Source organism: Lycium barbarum, chromosome 4, assembly GCF_019175385.1.
Source record: "Lycium barbarum isolate Lr01 chromosome 4, ASM1917538v2, whole genome shotgun sequence".
Lineage (NCBI taxonomy): Eukaryota > Viridiplantae > Streptophyta > Magnoliopsida > Solanales > Solanaceae > Lycium > Lycium barbarum.
The window spans coordinates 117,020,801-117,043,993 of NC_083340.1; positions in this window are offsets into that span (position 1 = coordinate 117,020,801).

The window sequence follows — 23,193 nt, forward strand, 5'->3', positions numbered from 1 at the left end:
GATCTTAAGTTAGCAGCAGTGATTCATGCCTTGAAGATATGGAGGCACTACTTATACAGTGTCCATGTTGATATCTATACTGATCATAAGAGTCTCCAGTACATCTTTAAGCAAAAGGACTTGAACTTACGTCAGAGGCGATGGTTGGAGAGGTTAAAAGACTATGATGTGGATATTCTGTACCATCCTGGGAAGGCTAATGTGGTAGCCGATGCCCTCAGTCGTAAATCTATGGGTAGCTTGTCACACGCGTTTCCAGAGAGAAGAGAAATGGTCCGTGAGGTTCATCAATTGGCTAGGCTAGCAGTTCGATTAATAGATTTAGGTGATGCAGGAGTTACTGTCCAAGACACAACGGTATCATCCTTGATAGTAGAGATAAAAGAGCGTCAGTATGAGGATCCTTTTTAGTTCATTACCGAGATACAACACCTCAGAAAGAAAAGACATCCTTTGTGATTACAGGTGATGGAGTACTCAGGTATCGAGTCAGATTATGTGTCTCTAATGTTGTAGGGCTCCGTCATCAGGTTATGGGAGAGGCACATTACTCCCGCTATTCTGTTCATCCAGGCTCAACGAAGATGTACCATGATCTCAAGGAAGTTTATTGGTGGGATGGTATGAAGAGAAACATAGTAGGATTTGTCGCTCAGTGTCCAAATTGTCAGCAGGTCAAAACAGAGCACTAGAAGCCTGGAGGTCTATTGCAGGCTATGGAGATTCCCACATGGAAGTGGGAGGTAATTAATATGGACTTTATTACAGGGTTGCCCTGTACTCAGCAGAAGTGTGATTCGATATGGGTCATAGTTGATAGGCCTACAAAGTCAGCTAACCTTCTGCCTGTCAGAACTACTTATACAGCCGAGGATTATGCAAAGCTTTACCTTAAGGAGATTGTAATACTTCATGGTATTCCTTCAGCTATTATTTCAGATAGGGGAGCACAGTTCACAACAAAATTTTGGAAGTCTTTTCAGCAGGGATTGGGGACTCAGGTAAGTCTTAGTACTGCATTTCTGTCATGACCCGCCTAGGTGGCCATGACAGGTACCCAGAGCTGACTACCGAGCACCACTCATGCTAATCATCATACTCATCTTAAATGCATTTACTATTTTCAACATGACTAGCTATAAGAAAACCTTTATCACTTCTAAAACATATCTACAATTATATGCATACGGCCCTCGGGATATCAAACATAACTCCTCTCCCTCTTTTCAAGGAAGTGAGTCAAAATAAGATACAAATATACAATGTGATCATCCTGGAACATCTGCTACCCACACGTACATACCTACGAGCCTCTACTAGAGTACAAGACATAAGGACGGGACAGGACACCGTCATGCCCAAACATATACACAAAAGAACAGGATCATAAGTAGCACCTCCGAAATAGTGGAGTGCTCCTGTGAGTCCGCTGATAAGCTCCTACGGTTCTGCACCGTCTCCCTGTCTACCTGTGGGCATGAACATAGCGTCCAAAAAGAAATGACGTCAATATGATAAATGTACTGAATATGTAAGGCATGAATAATACTAACACAATAAAGGAATCATGAACATGAGGTAAAGATATAACATGCTTAACCTTTTAAAGAAAACACATGTCACATCACATATACCATCCTCGTTAACCCGCGTCTGAGTAACCATTGCACGCCGACCACTAGTGGTGTCATGTGCGGCCATTTAGGCACGGTAATCATATGCGGCCCCGCCTTAGCGGTGACATGCCCGGCCATCTAGGCACGGTGTAATCGTATGCAGCCCGCCTTTGCGGTGACATGTCCAGCTATCTAGGCACGGTGTAATCTCATCATCATAAAGCATGCATTAGAACTCAAAGATAATCTATAACTATTTCAGGGTGACGTAAGGTCGAGAACTCCCGATTCCATTATGAAATCATCATACCTCACCTTGAAGGAACTAGCATCATAAGGTGGGTCTGGCAACAATGAATAACACCAAAGAATCGTATAAGGATCATTAGCTTCGTGGCAATATCATATCATAAGCATTAGGGTCTTTAGGCTTAGAATCATCATCATCATTATCATATTTGTAACATAGCATAAACTTTGACTTACATTTTCCGGAATGTAAGAAGGTAATGGAGAATAAGGATAGTCATGTCATAAGAATTATGCCTTAGAAAAGAAGTGACTAGCCTTACATACCTTTACGTTTCGCTAACTTTATCGCTTGAATGCTTCCTTCCAATATTCACATTTCTACCTTCAAGAGAGTTAGTACTAAAATTAGATAATCGAAGACATACCTAGGCTTAAGCTAAAGCTAACAAAAGGCGGGTAACATCTTCCTTTATTTTGATGAGTTCCTCCACATAATAAATAACCCCCAATATCAATAAAGACTATATTAATCAACAACTTCATTAAGATAGACATTATTGAATGCTCAACATTCCCTATCAAACTCATTTATAACCCTAACTATAGCACCATACCGTATTCGTCCTCATACAACGCCTCTACAACATCCTTGATACTATTTATAGCAAGATTATACTCATCACATATCAAGAACTATAATTCAAGTCAAGTCATGATTCAAGAATAGCATTATTTTCATAATTGCACTCCATATTCTCCTCCTTTCCATGATCCATGTCTTTCAACCTCTCAATACTTTTAATCACATGAAATAAACATAAAACTTACCTTGGATGGTGTAGGAATGGACTTTGAATGGGATTTCTTCACTTGGGGAAAACCCTACTCCACCTACTTCAACACCAAAAGATTCTTGGGTTCCACAAACCCTAGAGAGTATCCTCACCCTTGATTCAACAATTTCTTGGTGTTTACTCCTTGATTTCCCTTGGATAAGTGATAATATATTGAGGGAATTTTTCTAGAACCTTTAATACTTGGAGAGAGAATAAAATCTGACATTTTGGGGTGTGACTCGTCTATTTATAGCTGGAAGTGGAATGTTCCAGATGAGCGGTTCGACGAGCAAGTCGACAGTCACGTCGACGTGTCGATGATCCATCGACTTGCTCTGTCAACCTACTTCTGCAGATCAGAAGCTGCAGAGTCATATCCACGGTGGTGATCGACGGCCCATCGACCTATCGACGGTCCGTCGACGTGTCTCGTCGATCGGTTTCTGCAGATCAGAATTCTCAAAATAGCACGATGATTCATATTGACAGCCCGTCAACGTGATCAATTGTCCATCGGTAATGTCTGGTGTCTACAAATTTCCCTGAATATGCTCAGCCTGCGTTGGTTCAATCCGTTCAACTTCTAATCCCGTAATGTACTTGGAATACCCGCTAGTACCTCCATACACGGGGTAAAATTATTAGCATCTCAATACTCGGGTACAATTCTCCATTTCAAGGCATACTTGACTAGGAAACCATAAGTTCTTCCCACTATAAAAGCGAGAGGTGTAACATTCTTCCCCCCTTTAAAAGCATTCATCCTCAAATGTTAAGTTCTCGGGAATCCTACAGAACTTTTGCCAGAAATTTCCCTGTAACATGGCGCTACTATCCTATCACAACAGCCCATAATAACATTGCCTCACAGGGCCACGACATAATAGCAAGAAATTATGGCCACACACGACAAAAATCATAAAAAGAAAGCATACATACCTCATAATATTAATGTCTCATCTTGGATATTTTGCGAGGGTTGAAATAAGTGTGGGTACTTGGACTTCATGTTTTATTCAGCTTCCCAAGTCATTTCATCTCGATTATTGTTCCGCCACAAGACCTTAATTGAAGCTGCCTCTTTGTTTCTAAGTTTCCGTACTTGCATGTCTAGTATGGCTATAGGCACCTCATCATAAGCCAACTTTTCTGTAACTTGAACATCTGTTACCGGCAGACTCCTAGTAGGATATCCGATACACTTACGGAGCATTGATACGTGGAAGACTGGATGGACTGATCCAAGTCCTGAGGGTAAGTCCAGTTCATATGCTACTTGGCCTATCTTGCGGACAATATTGTAGGGTCAAATGTGTTGAGGACTTAACTTTCCCTTCTTACCAAATCTCATCACGCCTTTCATCAGTGATACCTTCAAGAATACCCAATCATCAACTTGAAACTCTAAGTCTCGTCGACGGTTGTCCGCATAAGACTTCTGACGGCTTTGGGCTGTCAGTAGTCGGTCACAGATAACCTTGACCTTTTCCACCACTTGTTGAATCAACTCAGTGCCCATTAGTTGTACCTCTCCTACTTTAAACCACCCAATTGGGGATCTACACTTTCTTCCATATAGAGCTTGATACGGGGCCATTTGAATACTGGAATGATAGCTGTTGTTGTATGCGAACTCAATGAGAGGTAAGCGGTCATCCCAGCGACCACCAAAATCTAGCACATATGCCCTTAACATGTCTTCCAGGGTCTGAATAGTGCGTTCGGATTTTCCATCAGTTTGTGGATGAAACGCTGTGCTAAGCCTTACCTGAGTATCCAAACCTCCTAGGAAAGACTTCTAAAATTTGGCTATAAATTGTGCACCTCGATCTGTGATAATAGATATCGGGAAGCCATGAAGTCACACAATCTTTTTGAGGTACAACCTTGCATAATCTTCTGCCGTATATGTAGTTTTGACCGGAAGAAAATGAGCTAATTTCGTGAGTCTGTCCACGATCACCCATATGGAGTCATACTTGCTTCGGGAACGAGGTAACCCTACAATGAAATCCATGTTAATCACTTCCCATTTCCAGGTTGGGATTTCCATGGCTTGTAACAATCCTCCCGGCTTTTCATGTTCAATTTTCACTTGTTGGCAATTTGGACATTGAGCTACAAATTCTGCTATGTCCTCCTTCATTCCATCCTACCAATACCTTAGCTTAAGATCGTGATACATCATTGTCTCTCCTGGGTGAATAGAATACTGAGAATAATGGGCATCTTCTAGAATCCGACGGCATAGTCCAACAACACTTGGAACACATAGCCTGTCTCGGTATCTAAGAACTCTATTCGTAGAAACTTCAAAAGGCAAGTTCTCTTTCTCATGAAACGTATCTCTATAGTGACTCAACTGGGGATCTTCATATTGGCGCTTTCTCACCTCCATATCTAATGATGAAACAATTGGGTTGTGAATACCAATTCCTACATTGCCTGAATCATTTAGGCGAACTCCAAGGATGGCTAGTTGGTGGAGCTCACGAATTAATTCTTTCTTCACTGAAGGAACCTCACATAGACTTCACATTGATTTGTGGCTAAGTACGTCGGCCACTACATTCGCCTTTCCGGGGTGGTATAAAATACTCACATCATAATCCTTCAGTAGTTCTAACCACCGCCTTTGCCGAAGATTCAACTGCTTCTGCTTGAAAATATATTGTAGACTTTTATGATCTGTATAAATATCGACATGAACGCCATACAAATAGTGTCTCTACATCTTTAGTGCATGAATAACCGTAGCCAATTCAAGATCATGGGTCGAATAGTTCTTTTTATGTTTCCGCAACTGCCTTGAAGCATAGGCAATGACCTTACCGTGCTGCATTAACATACATCCTAACCTAACACCAGAGGCGTCACAATACATAACATAACCGTCTGGTCCTTCTGGGAGTGTCAGGACTGGGGCCAAAGTCAATTTATCCTTCAATTCCTGGAAACTGCATTCGCAAGTATCAGTCCATTGAAATTTTGTCGATTTTTGAGTTAGCCTCGTCAATGGTGCTGAAATGGAGGAAAACCCCTCTAAAGATCTTCTATATGTAACCTGCCAATCCCAGGAAACTACGGACCTCCGTAGGCGTTGTAGGCCTTGGCCAAGTCTTCACAGCCTCAATTTTCTGAGTATCTACTTGAATGCCATCAGTTGCAATGATATGGCCTAGAAAAGTTACAGAATTCAGCCAAAATTCACATTTCGAAAACTTAGCATACAATTCACGAGTCCAAAGAATCCCAAGGACAATACGCAAATGGTCTGCATGCTCGGATTCTGCCCGAGAGTATACCAAAATATCATCAATAAACATGACCATGAACAGATTTAAGAGAGGCCTGAATACATTATTCATCAAATTCATAAACACTGCCGGAGCATTATTCAATCCAAATGACATCACCCGAAATTCATAGTGGCCATATCTTGTTCTGAAAGCTGTTTTAGGAATATCTTCTTCTCTAACTCTCACTTGACGATAACCTAACCTCAGATTTATTTTGGAAAACCATTTGGCACTCTGTAATTAGTCGAACAAATCATCAATTCTAGGTAGCAGATATTTATTCTTTATCGTTTACCTTATTCAACTGCCTATAATCAATACACATTCGTAAAGAACCATCTTTCTTTCGCACAAATAGGATAGGTGCTCCCCACGGTGACGAACTAGGCCTAATAAACCCTTTCTCAAGTAAATCTTTCAGTTGTGCCTTTAGCTCTTTCAATTCTGTAGGAGCCATTAGGTAAGGAGGAATAGAGATTGGTTTAGTGTCCAGTAATACATCAATAGCGAAATCAATCTCTCTTTCTGGCAGAAGACCTGGGAGTTCATCTGGAAATACATCCGGAAATTCATTCACTACCGGGACGGATTGAAAAGTCTGTGGCTTTGCTTTGGTGTCACGAACTCGGATTAGATGATAAATATAGCCTTTGGCGGTCATCTTCCTCACCTTAAGATAGGAAATAAACCTACCCCTTGGAGATGCTGTGTTACTTTTCCATTCAAGCACGGATTCTCCCGAGAATTGGAATCGAACTACTTTCATTCGGCAATCGACTGTGGCATAACATGTGGCCAACCAATCCATACCCATAATCACATCAAAATCTAACATTTCCAACTCAACTAGATCAACTTTAGTCTGACGATCACATACCATAATTATACAATTTTTGTACACTTATCTAGCTATTATGGGATCACCAACCGGAGTAGATACCTCAAAAGGTTTAATTGGCTCGGGTTTCACCCCAATAAGATCAACAATATACGAGGTGATATAAGACAACGTAGGACTCGGATCAATCAACGCATAAACATCATGAGAGAATATAGTCAATATTCCTGTAACCACATCTGGGGAAAACTCAAGATCCTGACGTCCAACGAGGGCATAAATACGGGGTTGAGTGCCACCTGAACTGGATGCTACCCCTCTGCCCCTACCACGGCCTGCTGAAATCTGGAGAGTCTGCCCTATCGGGCGCACAAATGAGAAAGAACCAGCTGCTGATACTGTGGGTTGAACCCCACCTCTACCGTACCTCGAGGGACAATCACTCATCAAGTGCCCAGTCTGTCCACAAACATAACAAGCATCTGAACCTTGGCGACACGGGCCCGAATGTAAATTCTGCACTGACTACATCGTGGAATCGGTGGTCTGCTCTGACTATAATCACCTCAAAAATGGGAACCCGAAGCTCTCGAGCTCTGACCCTGTCCTGAATGATTAGAGCAATCAAAAATCCTGCCTGCAAATCGAGGGGGTGCACTAGTCGCTGACTAGCCTAAATGTCTAGGGTATGACTGCCTCGATCCCCCTCTATAGTCGCTGCCAGCACCAGCAGATCTGGCCCTCGTACTCAATTTTCTATCAATGTCGCGCTCACCCCTTCGCGAATGTTGTTTCTCTTCTAAGTTCTGGGCGTGGGCCTGAATACGGGAAATTTCATTCCCTCTTACAATGAAGCTGTCAAGCAATCTTTGAACAAATGTGGCCCTAAGCCACTCACAAATCTATGCACTCTATCTCCCGTATCGGCCACCAAAGTGGGAGCATACTGGGCTAATGAATTAAAGTGAGCGCTATACTCCCGAGCACTCATATTCCCTTGCTTTAGATTCAGAAACCTATCCGCACGGGCCCTTCGAACCTTGGGTGGAAAATAGTGACGAAAGAAAACATCCACAAATTCTTGCCAAACCGGGAGAGGTGCATTTTCCTTTCTCGAAGATATCCAGTTATTGTACCAAAGGGTCGCTATATCCCGGAGTCTGTAAGATGCCAACTCCACAGATTCAGTATCGGAGGCATGAATAATTCTCAACGTTCTCAGTATCTCATCAATAAAACCTTGCAGGTCTTCATCCGATTTTGACCCAAAAAATTATGGAGGATTTAAACTCATGAAATCACAGGCTCTAGCACTAGTTGCCCTGTTACCTCGACCCGTAACCTGCCGCTATGCCTGGGCGGCAACTAACTATGTCAGTAACTAAATAGCTTCAGTCATTTGTTGACCTGAAGCCCCCGGTGGAGGAACTTGAGGTATATGAGCCGAAGCTGAAGCCCCCCCCTTGCTCTTCTAGATTAGGCAGAGTGTGAGAGGTATTTGATGGAGCCTCATTATGAGATTCACCTTCTTCTACATTCATCGGCGACTCCCTTTCTATCTGCCTTTCTGTTGGAGCCCTGCCCTTCGGGGCAGTTGTAGCTTTTCTCTTTGGCGGCATCACTGAAATCATAACGCACAATTAGGGAGGAGAAAACCTTATAACATGGCTCTATGGCACGATCTAATAAGAAGAAGAATGGTCATTTTTCCTAGATGCCCCGCAGCCTCTTGTTTATAAGTGTGGCGCACTTCACACCCATAAACAAGACTCTACTGGACACGGCTCGTAGACACACCTTAGGACGGAACTGCTCTAATACCACTTTTATCACGACCCGCCTAGGGGGCCATGACGGGTACTCGGAGCTGACTACCGAGCACCACTCATGCTACTCGTCATACTCATCTTAAATGCATTTACTATTCTCATCACGACTAGCCATAAGGAAACCTTTATCACTTCCAAAACATATCTACAATTTTACGCATACGGCCCTCGGGCTATCAAAATAAGATACAAATATACAATGTGATCATCCTGGAACATCTGCTACCCACACGTACGTACCTACGAGCCTCTACTATAGTACTAGACATAAGGACGGGACAGGTCATGCCCAAACATATACACAAAATAACATGATCATAAGTAGAACCTCTGAAATAGTAACTGCTCCTGAGAGTCCACTGATAAGCTCATACGATTCTACACTGTCTCCCCGTCTACATGTGGGCATGAACACAACGTCCAAAAAGAATGGACGTCAGTACGACAAATGTACCGAGTATGTAAGGCATGAATAACTAACACAATAAAGGAATCCTGAACATGAGGTAAAGATATAACCTGCTTAACCTTTTAAAGAAATCACATGTCATACACATCACATATACCATCCTCGTAACCCGCGTCCGAGTAACCATGGCACGCCGCCCACTAGTGTTGTCATGTCCGACCATTTAGGCATGGTGTAATCATACGCAGCCCGCCTTAGCGGTGACATGCCCGGCCATGTAGGCACGGTGTAATCGTATGCAGCCCGCCTTCACGGTGACATGTTCGACCATCTAGGCATGGTGTAATCTCATCCTCATATACTTATCATAAAACATGCATTAGAACTCAAAGATAATCTATAACTATGTCGGGGTGACGTAAGGTCAAGAACTCCCGATTCCATTATGAAATCATCATAATCATCATACCTCACCTTGAAGGAACTAGCATCATAAGGTGGGTCTAGCAACAATGAATGACATCAAAGAATCGTATAAGGATCATTAGCTTCGTGGCAATATCATATCATAAGCTTTATGGTCTTTAGGCTTAGAATCATCATCATCATTATCATATTCGTAACATAACAAAAGCCTTAGAATCTTTACAAACTTTGACTCGTATTTTTCGAAATGTAAGAAGGTCATAAAGAATAAGGATAGTCATGCCTTAGAAAAGAAGGGACTAGCCTTACATACCTTTCCATTTTGCTAACTTTATCGCTTGAACGCTTCCTTCCAATATTCACATTTCTACCTTCAAGAGAGTTCGTACTAAAATTAGTTAATCGAAGACATACCTAGGCTTAAGCTAAATCTACCAAAAATTAGGTAACATCTTCCTTTATTTTGATGACTTCCTCCACATAATAAATAACTCCCAATATCAATAACGACACCCACAATATCTTAATTAACAACTTCATTAAGCTAGACATTATTGAATGCTCAACATTCCCTATCAAACTCCTTTATAACCCTAACTATACCACCATACCATATCCGTCCTCATACAACGCCTCTGCAACAACCTTAATACTATTTATAGCAAGATTATTCTCATCACATATCAAGAACTATAATTCAAGTCAAGTCATGATTCAAGAATATCATTATTTTCATAATTGCACTCCATATTCTCCTCTTTTCCATGATCCAAGTCTTTCAACCTCTCAATACTTTTAATAACATGAAATAAAAATAAAGCTTACCTTGGATTGTGTAGGAATGGACTTTGAATGGGATTTCTTCACTTGGAGAAAACCCTACTCCAACACCGAAAGATTCTTGGGTTCCACAAAACCTAGAGAGTATCCTCACCCTTGATTCCATAATTTCTTGGTGTTTACTCCTTGATTTCCCTTGGATAAGTGATAATATAATGAGAGAATTGTTCTAGAACCTTCAATACTTGGAGAGAGAATAAAATCTAAAATTTTGGGGTGTGACTCGTCTATTTATAGCTGGAACTGGAATGTTCTAGATGAACGGTTCAATGAGTGGGTTGACGGTCACGTCGACGTGTCGACGATCTGTCGACTTGCTCCGTCGACCTACTTCTGCAGATCAGAAGCTGCAGAGTCATATCGACGACGACGATTGAAGGCCCGTTGTCGTGTTGATGGTCCGTCGACGTGTCTCGTTAATCGGATTCTGCATATCAGAATTCTCATAATATAACGACCTTTCATATTGACGGCCAGTCGACGTGATCGACGGTCCGTTGATAATGTCTGGTGTCTGTAAATATCCCTAAAACTGCTCACCCTAGGTTAGTTCAACCCGTTCAACTTCTAATCCCGCAATGTACCTGGAATACCCGCTAGTACCTCCATACATAGGGTAAAATTCTTAGCATCTCAATACTCGGGTATAATTCACCATTTCAAGGCATACTTGACTAGGAAACCGTAAGTTCTTCCCACCATAAAGCAAGAGGTGTAACAATTTCATCCGCAGACACATGGACAAGCAGAGTGTACTATACAGACACTCGAGGATATGCTTAGCGCTTGTGTGCTTAACTTTCAAGGCAGTTAGGATGATCATTTGCCTCTTATTGAGTTTGCAAATAATAATAGATACTATACCGGTATTCAGATGGCTCCTAACGATGCTTTATATGGGCGGAGATGCAGATCGCCCATAGTGTCACGACCCGACTAGGGGCCGTGACGGGTACCCGTGGCTAACCACCGAGCACCACTTGTTCTACTACTCATCATACTCATATAATAAGAAAATCATTTTTCATTTGGAAACATAAATACTTTTATATACATAAACCTTTCGACTATCAAAATGATAATATATGTATATATGTACAATAGAACCTTCGTGAGATCATATAACCCACACCTGCGTATCTACGAGCCTCTACTAGAGTGCTAGACATAGAGACGGGACAGGACCCTGTCATGCCCAAAATATACATATATACACAAAAGAATAGTCAAAGGCACCTCCGGAATAATGGAGTCCTCTCAAATCAGCTACTGGCTCCTACGAGTCTGGATCAAGCTCACCTCCCTGTCTTCCTGTGGGCATGAACACAGCGTCCAAAGAAAACGGACGTCAGTACGAACATTGTACTCAGTATGAGAGGCATAACGATAATAATATGTCAATGAGATAAAGAAAGCATCAAATATGGAGCAACTATATCTGACTGTCAATTATAAAAGAAATAATGTATGCCCGCTTACTTCATAGTCATCATCATATCATATATGCATAAATGTATAAGCTTCCCGTCCATATAGGTACGGTGTGATAATAATTAACCTACGTCCAGGCCTCCCGCGTCCGGGATGTAAGCTTCCCACTAGTGGTGTGTCTGCCCGGCCATGTAGGCACGGTGTGATCATACATAAAAATAACATATACTCATCATAATGCATGTATAATAACTCAAAGATAGCTATACTTTATTGAGGTGACCTAAGGTCGTGAACCCCCGGTTCCATTATGGAAATTTACAAGTATTCTGCCTCACCTTGAAGGGAATAGTATATAAGGTGAGTGTATTCAATAAATGACATCATTAACTTTATGGTATTCTTCCTCACCTTGAAGGAAGTAATGCATGAGGTGAGTATATACAATGAAGGACATCATTGACTTATTGGTATTCTGCCTCACCTAGAAGGGAATAGTATATGAGATGAGTGTATACAACATTAGCGTTATAGGAACATCATATCATGAACTCTAGAATCTTTATACTTAACTCATCATCATCATAATTGAACTCATAATGTATCTCTTATCTCATGTAGCTATTCATGGACATAGACTCTTAGCTTTTCGGGATATAGAAGATTCATAGAGAAGAAGGAAAGTCATACCATAGGATTCATGCCATAGAAATAAAGGACTAGCCTCACATACCTTTTACGTTTAAATAATCTATCACTTGCTTGTTCTCCGTTGATGCCCACGTTTCTACCTTCAAGAGAAGTCGCATGAACATTAGCTAATCGATTACTTAAACGTGCTTACTAAGGCTAAAGAAAATTGGGCAGCATTTCCTTTGTTTCTACTACTTTTCCCATATTCTATATCAACTCCCAAACATCCATATCAACCTTCACAGTATAATAGGCAACAATCATCATTCACCCACATTATTCGCATTTCACAATTCCTCTTCAATTTCTCCATAATCGTGGTCATAATACATTATTGTATTTTCTCACGTATAATACTTATTCCATGTTCTAAATGTCATTCATAACATATTTACAATCACAATTCATCAATGATCATGACTCAATCCCAAAGTACTACTCAACATTGACACTATTCACTCATTTATGACCCATTTCCTATATCTTTCTACAATCCATGTGTTTTTAACTTTCAACACCTTAAACAATCAAGAATGATCATAAACGCACCTTGGATGATGGATGAACAACACTTGAGTGGAACTTCTCTTCTTGCACCAAAACCCTAACTTACTTCCCATGAGTTTTCTTGGTGTAGATGAACTTTTAATAAGTCTCATATACTTGATTTCATGGTTTTGTTGTAGTTGATCATGGATTTCTCTTGATTTTCTTGTGGATGAATAATGAAGAGTGTTCTAGAGGTTTCTTGAAGAGAGGAGAGTGGAGAATGAAATGAATTAACGCGGGGAGGGTCCTTTTATTAAATCATGAAATCAGTCCCGACCACATTATACGGACCAACATACGGTCTGTACATTTTATACGGGCCGTATGTTTGGTCCAGAGAGGTATGGCATTCTGGGCAAATTATACGGCCAGACATACGGCCAGTATAATTTATACGGCCAGTAGTTGGGCCGTATAATGCCCAGTTCATCCGAACTCCGTCTCGTTGACTCGTTTGATCTCCAATCCTTATGGAAAATTCTTGACACTTGTTTAACACCTCAATACCAATCTAAGGGACGTTATCACTCGTCTCTAAAGCGTCTTTAAGCCATCGCTAACTTGCCACTCAAAATTCTTGCCCGACACATAACATATCCTTTACTTTCTTTGACAACCTTCTTCCTTTACGCCAAATGTCTTTGAACCTCGATTAGGATCATCAAATGATATCTCTTACTTATCAAATCATTGTATATGTCATGCTCTTCGCTATCCTATTCACTGTACGTTAACGGAGAATTTTCCAAGGTGTAACATTCTTCCCCCCTTTTGAAACATTCGTCCTCGAATGTTAGACACTCGGGAATTCTGCGAAAATTTCTCCAGAGTTTCCCCTGTAATATGGCACTATCATCCTGTCACAACAACCCATAATAATATTTCCTCACAGGGCCACACCACAATAGAACTATAAATTGGCCACACACGACCAAAAGTATGAAAAGTAAGTATACATACCTCATAATGTTAGTGTTTCATCTTGAATCTCTCCTGGGGTTGGAATAAGTTCGGATACTTGAACTTCATAGTCTCTTCTGCTTCCCAAGTCATTTCTTCCCGGTTTTTGTTTCGCCACAAGACTTTAACTGAAGCTACTTCCTTATTTCGAAGTCTTCATATGCTAGCTTTTCTGTCACTTGGACATCATTTATCGGAACAATCCTCGTAGGATCCCCAACGCACTTGCGGAGCATCGAGACATGAAAAACAGGGTAGACTGATTCAAGCTCTGAAGGCAATTCCAATTCGTAGGCTACATGACCCACCTTGCAGATAATTTTATAGGGTCCAATGTATCGAGGAATTAACTTCCCTTTCTTGCCAAATCTCATCACCCCTTTCATTGGCGACACCTTCAAAAATACCCAATCGTCAATTTGAAATTCCAAGTCTCGCCAGCGGTTGTCCGCATATGATTTTTGGCGACTTTGGGCTGTCAACAATCGATCTCGGATCACCTTGACTTTTTCTACCGCTTGCTGAATCAATTCAGGGCCTATTAGCTATACTTCTCCGGTTTCAAACCATCCAATTGGGGATCTACACTTCCTTCCATATAAAGCTTTGTACGGAGCCATTTGGATACTGGAATGGTAGCTATTGTTGTATGCAAACTCGATTAGAGGTAAGTGATCATCCCAGCTACCACCAAAATCTAGTACACAAGCCCGTAGCATATCTTCCAAAGTCTGAAGAGTACGTTCGGCTTGCCCATCCGTCTGCGGATGAAATGTCGTGTTAAGCTTCATTTGAGTACCTAGACCTTCTTGAAAAGACTTCCAAAACTTGGCTGTAAATTGGGCTCCTCTATTTGTGATAATGGATAGAGGAATACTATGGAGTCGCACAATTTCCTTGAGATACAACCTTGCATAATCTTCAGCCGAGTATGTGGTTCTGACTGGAAGAAAATGAGCTGCTTTCGTTAATCGGTCCACAATCACCTATATAGAATCATATTTGCCTCGAGAACGAGGTAACCCCACAATAAAATCCATGTTGATAACTTCCCATTTCCAAGTAGGGATTTCCATTGCTTGTAATAATCCTCCTGGCTTTTGATGTTCGATTTTCACTTGTTGGCAATTTGGACATTGGGCTACAAATTCTGCTATGTCTCTCTTCATGCCATCCCACCAATATATCATCTTGAGATCATGATACATCTTTGTTTCACCTGGGTGAATAGAATACCGAGAATAATGGGCTTCTTCTAGAATTCGACGGCGCAATTCTGCCACATTCAGCACACGTAGCCTGCCTCGGTATCTAAGAATTCCATCCGTAGAAGTTTCAAATGGGGACTTCTCTTTTTCATGAGATATACCTCTGTAATGGCACAATTGAGGATCTTCATACTGACGCTCTTTCACTTCCATGTTCAAGGACGAAACCGTGGGATCATTAATACTAATCCCTGCACTACCTGAATCAATCACACGTACTCTAAGATTAGCTAATTGGTGGAGCTCATGAATGATCTCTTTCTTTTCCGGAGGGACTTCACATAAACTGCCCATTGATCGGTGGCTAAGCGCATCAGCTACTACATTTGCTTTTCCGGGGTGGTATAAAATATTCACATCGTAATCTTTCAATAATTCTAACCACCGCCTCTGCCGGAGATTTAACTCCTTCTATTTGAAAATGTACTGAAGACTCTTGTGATCTGTATAGATATCAACATGCACACCATACAAGTAATGTCTCCACATTTTTAATGCATGAATAACTGCAGCCAATTCAAGATCATGAGTTGGATAGTTCTTTTCATGTTTCCGCAGCTGTCTCGAAGCATAAGCAATGACTCTACCGTGCTACATTAACACACATCCTAACCCAACAACGGAAGCATCACAGTACACCGCATAACCATCTGACCCTTCTGGAAGTGTTAAGACTAGAGCGGAGGTTAATGTGCCCTTCAACTCTTAGAAGCTGCGTTCACAAGCATCATTCCACTGAAATTTAACTGACTTCTGGGTCAGCTTCGTCAATGGGGCTGAAATAGAGGAAAATCCCTCTACGAACCTTCTATAGTAACCTACCAATCCCAGAAAACTGTGGACCTCTGTAGGCATTGTAGGCCTTGGTCAAGTCTTCACAGCTTCAATTTTCTGAGTGTCGACTCGAATGCCATCATCTGAAATAACATGGCCCAGAAATGTTAGAGAATTCAGCCAAATGATGACATTACACTGCGCCTATATGGCCGGGCAACACCGCTAAGGCGGGCAGCATATACACCATGTCTAGATAGAATGGATAGACACCACTAGTGGGCGGCATGAGATGGTTACCCCGGACGCGGGAGGCCTGGACGCGGGAGGCCTAGACGCGGGCTAATAATGATCACACCGTATCTATATGGTCGGGCAACTTATACATATACATATACATATACATACATACATACATATATATATATATATATATATATATATATATATATATATATATATATATATATATATATAGATGCATACATAATATGATGATGATGTTTATGAAGTAATTCAGCATGCATTATTTCTATTAAAATTGACAGTCTGTTACAGATTGTTCTTCATTTGATATCCCCTTGTCTCTTTGATGTATTGTTGTTGTTTATGCCTTACATACTCAGTACAATATTCATATTGACGTCCTTCTCTTTAGATGCTGTGTTCATGCCCATAGGTAGACAGAGAGGTGATCCAGATTCACAGGAGCTATCAGCCAATTTGAGAGCACTCCATTGTTCCGGAGGTGCCACTGCTGATTTTGTGTACATATATTTTTGGGTACGACGGGGTCCTATCCCGTCTATATGTCTAGTACTCTAGTAGAGGCTCGTAGATACGTATGTGTGGGTAATATGGTTTCACGAGGTCCTTATTGTACGTATATTATTTTGATAGCCGAAGGGCTTATGTATACAAAGGTAATTCTGTTTCAAATGGAAATGGTTTTCCTATGATTATAAGCATGAGATTAATGAATGAACGTAGGATGAGTATGATGAGTAGTAGAATGAGTGGTGCTCAGCGGTTAGCCCCGAGTACCCGTCATGGCCCCTAGTCGGGTCGTGACACAAGGCCACCCGTGCCACGATGTTCCCAGTGCGGGAAGTTACATTGGGGCCAGTGTCGACTAGGTTTAGAGGTTTCCTATGCATGCGGTCAGCCAAGCCATGTCATGCGTGATCGCCCATCGGTTTGTAGCAGGGGGAGGGCCCAGCCTTTAGGGTCGGTAGCTGGGTCTTCATCATATATATGCCTTATGGGGCCAGGTCCACATGTGCCAGTCAGCCATGGTAGAGGCAGAGGGAGAGCCCCCTGTTCTAGTGGCCCTCAACACCGTATTTATGCTTTGGCTGGACGCTAGGACCTTGAGTCTTCTCCTGATATCGTCACAAGTACATTATTGGTATTTTCTCATGATGTATATGCTTTGATAGATCCGGGCTCCACATTTTCATATATTACTCCTTATATTGCGGGTTGGTTTGGCATCAAACCGGAGTCGATCAAACCTTTTGAAGTATCTACACCTGTTGGAGAACTGGTAATAGCTAGTCGAGTATATAGAAATTATGTAGTTGTGATTTGTGACCATCGTACTATGGTTGATTTACATGAGTTAAAAATGGTGGACTTTGATGTTATCATGGGCAGGGGTTGGTTGGCTTCTTATTATGCTAATGTTGATTGTAGAATGAAAATGGTTCGCTTTCAGTTTCCGGGAGAACCAATCTTAGAATAGAAAGGAAATATTGCATCCCCGAAAGGTAGGTTTATTTCCTATCTCAAGGCAAGGAAAATGATCACAAAAGGTTGTATTTACCATCTAGTTCGGGTTCAAGATGTAGAAGCTGAACTGCCAACTCTTCAGTCTGTCCCCGTGGTAAATGAGTTCCCGGATGTATTCCCGGAAGAGCTTCCAGGCCTCCCTCCAGAGCAGGAGATTGATTTCGCCATAGATGTGCTACCGGATACAAAGCCCATATCTATTCCTCCTTACAGAATGGCTCCCGTAGAGTTGAAAGAGTTGAAGGAGAAATTGAAGGACTTGCTTGAGAAAGGGTTTATTAGGCCTAGTTCTTCCCCGTGGGGAGTGCCCGTGTTGTTTGTTCAGAAGAAAGATGGCTCCTTGCGAATGTGCATTGACTATCTGAATAAAGTGACGATCAAGAATAAATATCCACTCCCAATGAATGACCACTTATTCGATCAATTACAAGGCGCCAAATGGTTTTTAAATATAGATTTGAGATTCGCGTATCATCAAGTGTGAGTTAGGGAGAAATATATTCCTAAGACAGCCTTCAGAACCAGATACGGCCATTTTCAGTTCCGGGTAATGTCATTCGGGCTAACTAATGCACCGGCAGTATTTATGGATTTGATGAACAATGTGTTCAGGCCCTTCTTATATTTATCTGTGATTGTGTTCATCGACGATATCCTGGTATATTCTAGGTCCGAGGCAGAACATGCGGATCATTTGCGTACTGTTCTTAGAGTTCTTCAATCTCGAGAGTTAGTTGCCAAATTTTTTAAGTGTGAGTTTTGCTTGAACTCAGTGACCTTTTTAGGGCATATTATTTCAGCCGATGGTATTCGGGTACATACCCAAAATATTGAGGCCGTGAACACTTGGCCAAGGACCACAACCCCTATGGAAGTTTGTAGTTTTTTGGGCCTATCACATTAATACAGGATATTTGTAGAGAGATTTTCTTGTATTTCCACGCCACTCACGAAGCTGACCCAGAAATCAGCCAAATTTCAATGGACAAATGCTTCTGAAAGTAGTTTCCATGAGCTAAAGGATACATTAACTTCTGCCCCAGTCCTGACGCTTCTAGAGGGATCGGAAGGTTATGTTGTCTATTGTGATGCTTCAGGCGTTGGGTTAGGCTGTGTGTTGATGCAATATGGTAAGGTGATCGCGTATGCTTCAAGGCAGTTGCGGAAACATGATAAAAATTATCCGTCCCATGATCTTGAATTGGCTGCAGTGATTCATGCATTGAAGATGTGGAGACATTATTTGTACGGCATCCACGTTGATATTTATACAAATCATAAGACCCTTCAGTATATCTTCAAGCAGAGAGAATTGAATTTACGGCAACGGCGATGGTTGGAATTGTTGAAAGACTATGATGTTGACATCCTGTATCATCTCGGGAAAGCAAATGTTGTGGCTGATGCTCTTAGTCATAGATCCATGGGAAGTTTATGCGATGTACAGCCAGAAAAAAGAGAGATAGCTCATGAGCTCTAGCTATTAGCTATCCTAGGAGTTCGAGTAGTGGACTCAGGCAGTATGGGAGCTATCATTCAAAATTCAGCGGTTTCTTCGCTAGTAGTGGAAGTGAAAGAGCGTCAATAGGAAGATCCCATGCTAATTCATTACAAAAATACCGTCCCTCAGAAGGAGAAGTCATCATTTGAGATTTCTGGAGATGGAGTTCTCCGATGCCGAGGCAGGTTATGTGTTCCTGATGTTGCAGGATTACGCCACCAAATATTGAGAGAGGCCTATTGTTCCCGTTATTCCGTTCACCCCGGAGCGACGAAGATGTATCAGGATCTTAAATCTATATATTGGTGAAATGGGATGAAGAAGGATATAGCAGAATTCGTAGCTCAATATCCTAATTGTCAGCAAGTCAAAATTGAGAGAGATAGTGCGACTTCACGGTGTTCCAGTATTTATTATCTGCGATAGAGGGACTCAGTTTACAATCAATTTTTGAAAAAATTTTCAAGAAGGCTTGGGGACTCAGGTGAGCCTTAGCACGACATTTCACCCACCGACTGATGGATAAGCTGAACGTACTATTTAGACCCTTGAGGATATGCTACGGGCATGCATATTGGATTTTGGAGGTAATTGGGATGATCACTTAGCACTTATAGAATTTGCTTATAACAATAGCTATCATTCTAGCATCCAGATGGCCCCATATGAGGCTTTATATTGGAAAACGTGTAGATCTCCAATTGGGTGGTTCGAAGTAGAAGAGACCAAATTGATAGGGCCAGACTTGGTCCAGCAAGCTATAGAGAAAGTCAAGCTTATACAAGCTAGATTATTAACAGCCCAGAGTCGTCAAAAGTCCTATGCGGATAATCGTCGAAGGGACTTAGAGTTCCAAGTGAAAGATTGGGTATTTTTTAAGGTGTCGCCAATGACGGGCGTCATGATATTTGGCAAGAAGGGAAATCTTAGCCCCCGGTACATCGGACCTTATGAGATTATACGCAAGGTGGGCCAGGTGGCCTACGAATTAGATCTACCTTCTGACTTGGAGTTAGTTCACCCAGTTTTCCTTGTATCGATGCTTCGTAAGTGCATTGGAGATCTTTCTAGAATTGTACCAATAGACGATGTCCAAGTTACTAAACAATTGTCTTATGAAGAAGTCCCCATTGCCATATTAGATAGGAAAGTACGGAAACTCAGGACCAAAAAGGTAGCTTCAGTTAAAGTTTTATGGAAGAATAATAATAGAGAGGAAATGACTTGGGAAGCCGAAGAAGACATGAAGTTCAGGTACCCGCAATTATTTTCACCCCTAGAGGAGACTCAGCCAGAGACGCCATTTTCCTTAGGTATGTAGTGCTTTCCTTGATGTTTTCCTAGTCGTGTATGGCCACGATTGTTGATGTTGTTGTTGTATCCCTGTGAGGCGATGTGTTTTGGGTTGTTGTTGCAGGATGGTAGTGCCATATTATAGGGGAAACTCTTGCAAAATTTTTATAGAATCCCCAAGAACCTAACATTCAAGGACGAATGTTCCTAAGCGGGGGAGAATGTTACACCTCGGAAATTTTTGGACTTATTGCCATGTGGATAGGCTAATGTGAGCTTAAGGTGATTATGAAATCCTTACGAGATTAAGGAAGGTATTAGATAGCTTAGGGTGCATACCATAAGATTTTGAAGTTGTACGAATGTGTGAAATTTGGTTTGTTGAAGGAAATGAAATATAAGTCGTGTTCGGAAAGGTTTTCGCTATCATTAAGCTAATAATTATGTTGTGATGTCTTGAGGGGCTGCTATAGGGCCTATTTTATGGTTAATGAAGTATTATGTAAGTGCCAAGAAGGTTCCATGAGGATTGGAAGTCAAACAAATCGACGAGAGGAAGTTTCACAGAACTAGGAGTTATACGGCCACTTATACGGTCCGTATAAGGAGGGTCCATATAACATGGCCTTCACAGAAAGGGTCATTTTCATGGTGGTGTTATACGACCACTTACACGGTCCGTATAACATTATACGGTCCGTATAAGAGGGTCCATATAACTGGACCTATATCAGAATGGGACTTTCCCATGGTGGTGTTATATGGTCCACTTATACAGACCGTATAATATTATACGGACCGTATAAGTGGTCCGTATAAGTTCATCGGGCTGAAATTTTATATTTTGTATAAATAGATGGCCTTTGTTCATTTATTTCATTTTTCATCTACCACAAGTCTTGAGAGCTCAAAACCCTTCTCCAAGCATATTCCACCCCAATCCAAGAGAAAACAAAGATCAAGAGGCAAGAATCAAAGTGTTCATGTGTTAGAAGGCTTCCTACGGTTAGTAAACTACGAGAAATACTTGAGCTTTGAATCTAGGGTTTTCATATAAGTTAATAGTTGCTCCAAAGCTCTCTCCCATGAGATAAAAGGTTAGTGTTCATGCTTATTTCATGTTATCATGAATGCTTGGTTGTTGAAGAACTTGGGTTGAAGAAGAAAGTAGAAAATGAGGGTAAAATGTAACTTTTATGATGTTTTTGAGTATTAAGCTAACTTGAGTCATGATTCTTAGTATAATATGGATATAATCTTGTTATGGAAGATATTAATAGTGATGAGGAAGCATTGTATGGAAATGTGCTAAAATAATGCGGAAAATACATCAAAACCACCCCAGAAATCTGTCTAGCCATACAAGATCATTTAACTAGAATCTACAAGTCTGGAAATAACACTGATACATCAATAGTCTGAATATATCTTGGAACATCAAGTAAGACATAAAATAAAAGAAGAATATTCAAGGCGGAGGATGTCTCGTGCTCACCTATAAGACTCTAACAACAACTCTCGAACCACAATCAACCATGAGAAGCAGAAGTCGATCCCACCTGGAACTCTGCATTCATAAAAGAATGCAGCAATTGTAGGTCAGTACAAACAATACGTACTGATAGGTATCATAGGCTGACTAAGTTTAGCTAACACATATTAAGACAATAAAGTAAGATGAACAAGTAAATCAACAAGGTATAAGTTAAACACGAGCCAGAATCCAAGTAAACATCATCACCTATGTTTTGCCTCTAAACCCAAATATGCCAAGTCTCAAATTCTCAATCTGAATACGTATATCACAAGTACATCATAAGAATATCATAATAGAAGCCACGGTACAATACAATGTAGTAATGTAGGAAATGTGAATGTAATGCATATGCACTATACATATGTACTCCAATGATAGAACATCATATCTTAGCAGCACAACACATGGGGGACCCACAAAGTCCATGTACCTCATAGTTCTGGGAAAAACCTCAGCAATCGTTACACTCATATCTCGATTCCGGGATAAACATCGGACATCGGTCCTTATGTCACTCTCATCCAATTGAGCCCAGCTCGTAACAATATTTCCTTGAGTATCATCAATGTATCAACTATATATTATGAAGGATGAGAATGCGTGCAATGTATGAGGTCAATGTCAATAATCAAATCAATATCAAAGTACCATGAATTGGCACACCAACAATATCATGAAAGGGCAACACACCAATCCATAATAGCACACTATCCTCGTATCAAACGACAATAAGTAAGATATTACAATATCATGATAAAGATATATCAACCGTCTCCAATATCTAATATCTCCACGTGGTATCAAGCCAACAATAATAGAATAAGATAAGTCATAACACAATGGGGTGTCTAGCCCCAATCACACAACAGGGCCCAACCTATGACAATGTCCAACCCAACTTCATACCCGAAGGTTTATATGCTTTCTCCTCTAATACCGTCTAAATATATGTTTCGCTAAATGAAGTTTCACCATAGAGTAAACCGTATCCTACCTGGAAAGCCGAACAACAATATCACAAACAATCACTCCTTAGACTTCCCTTTCCTTT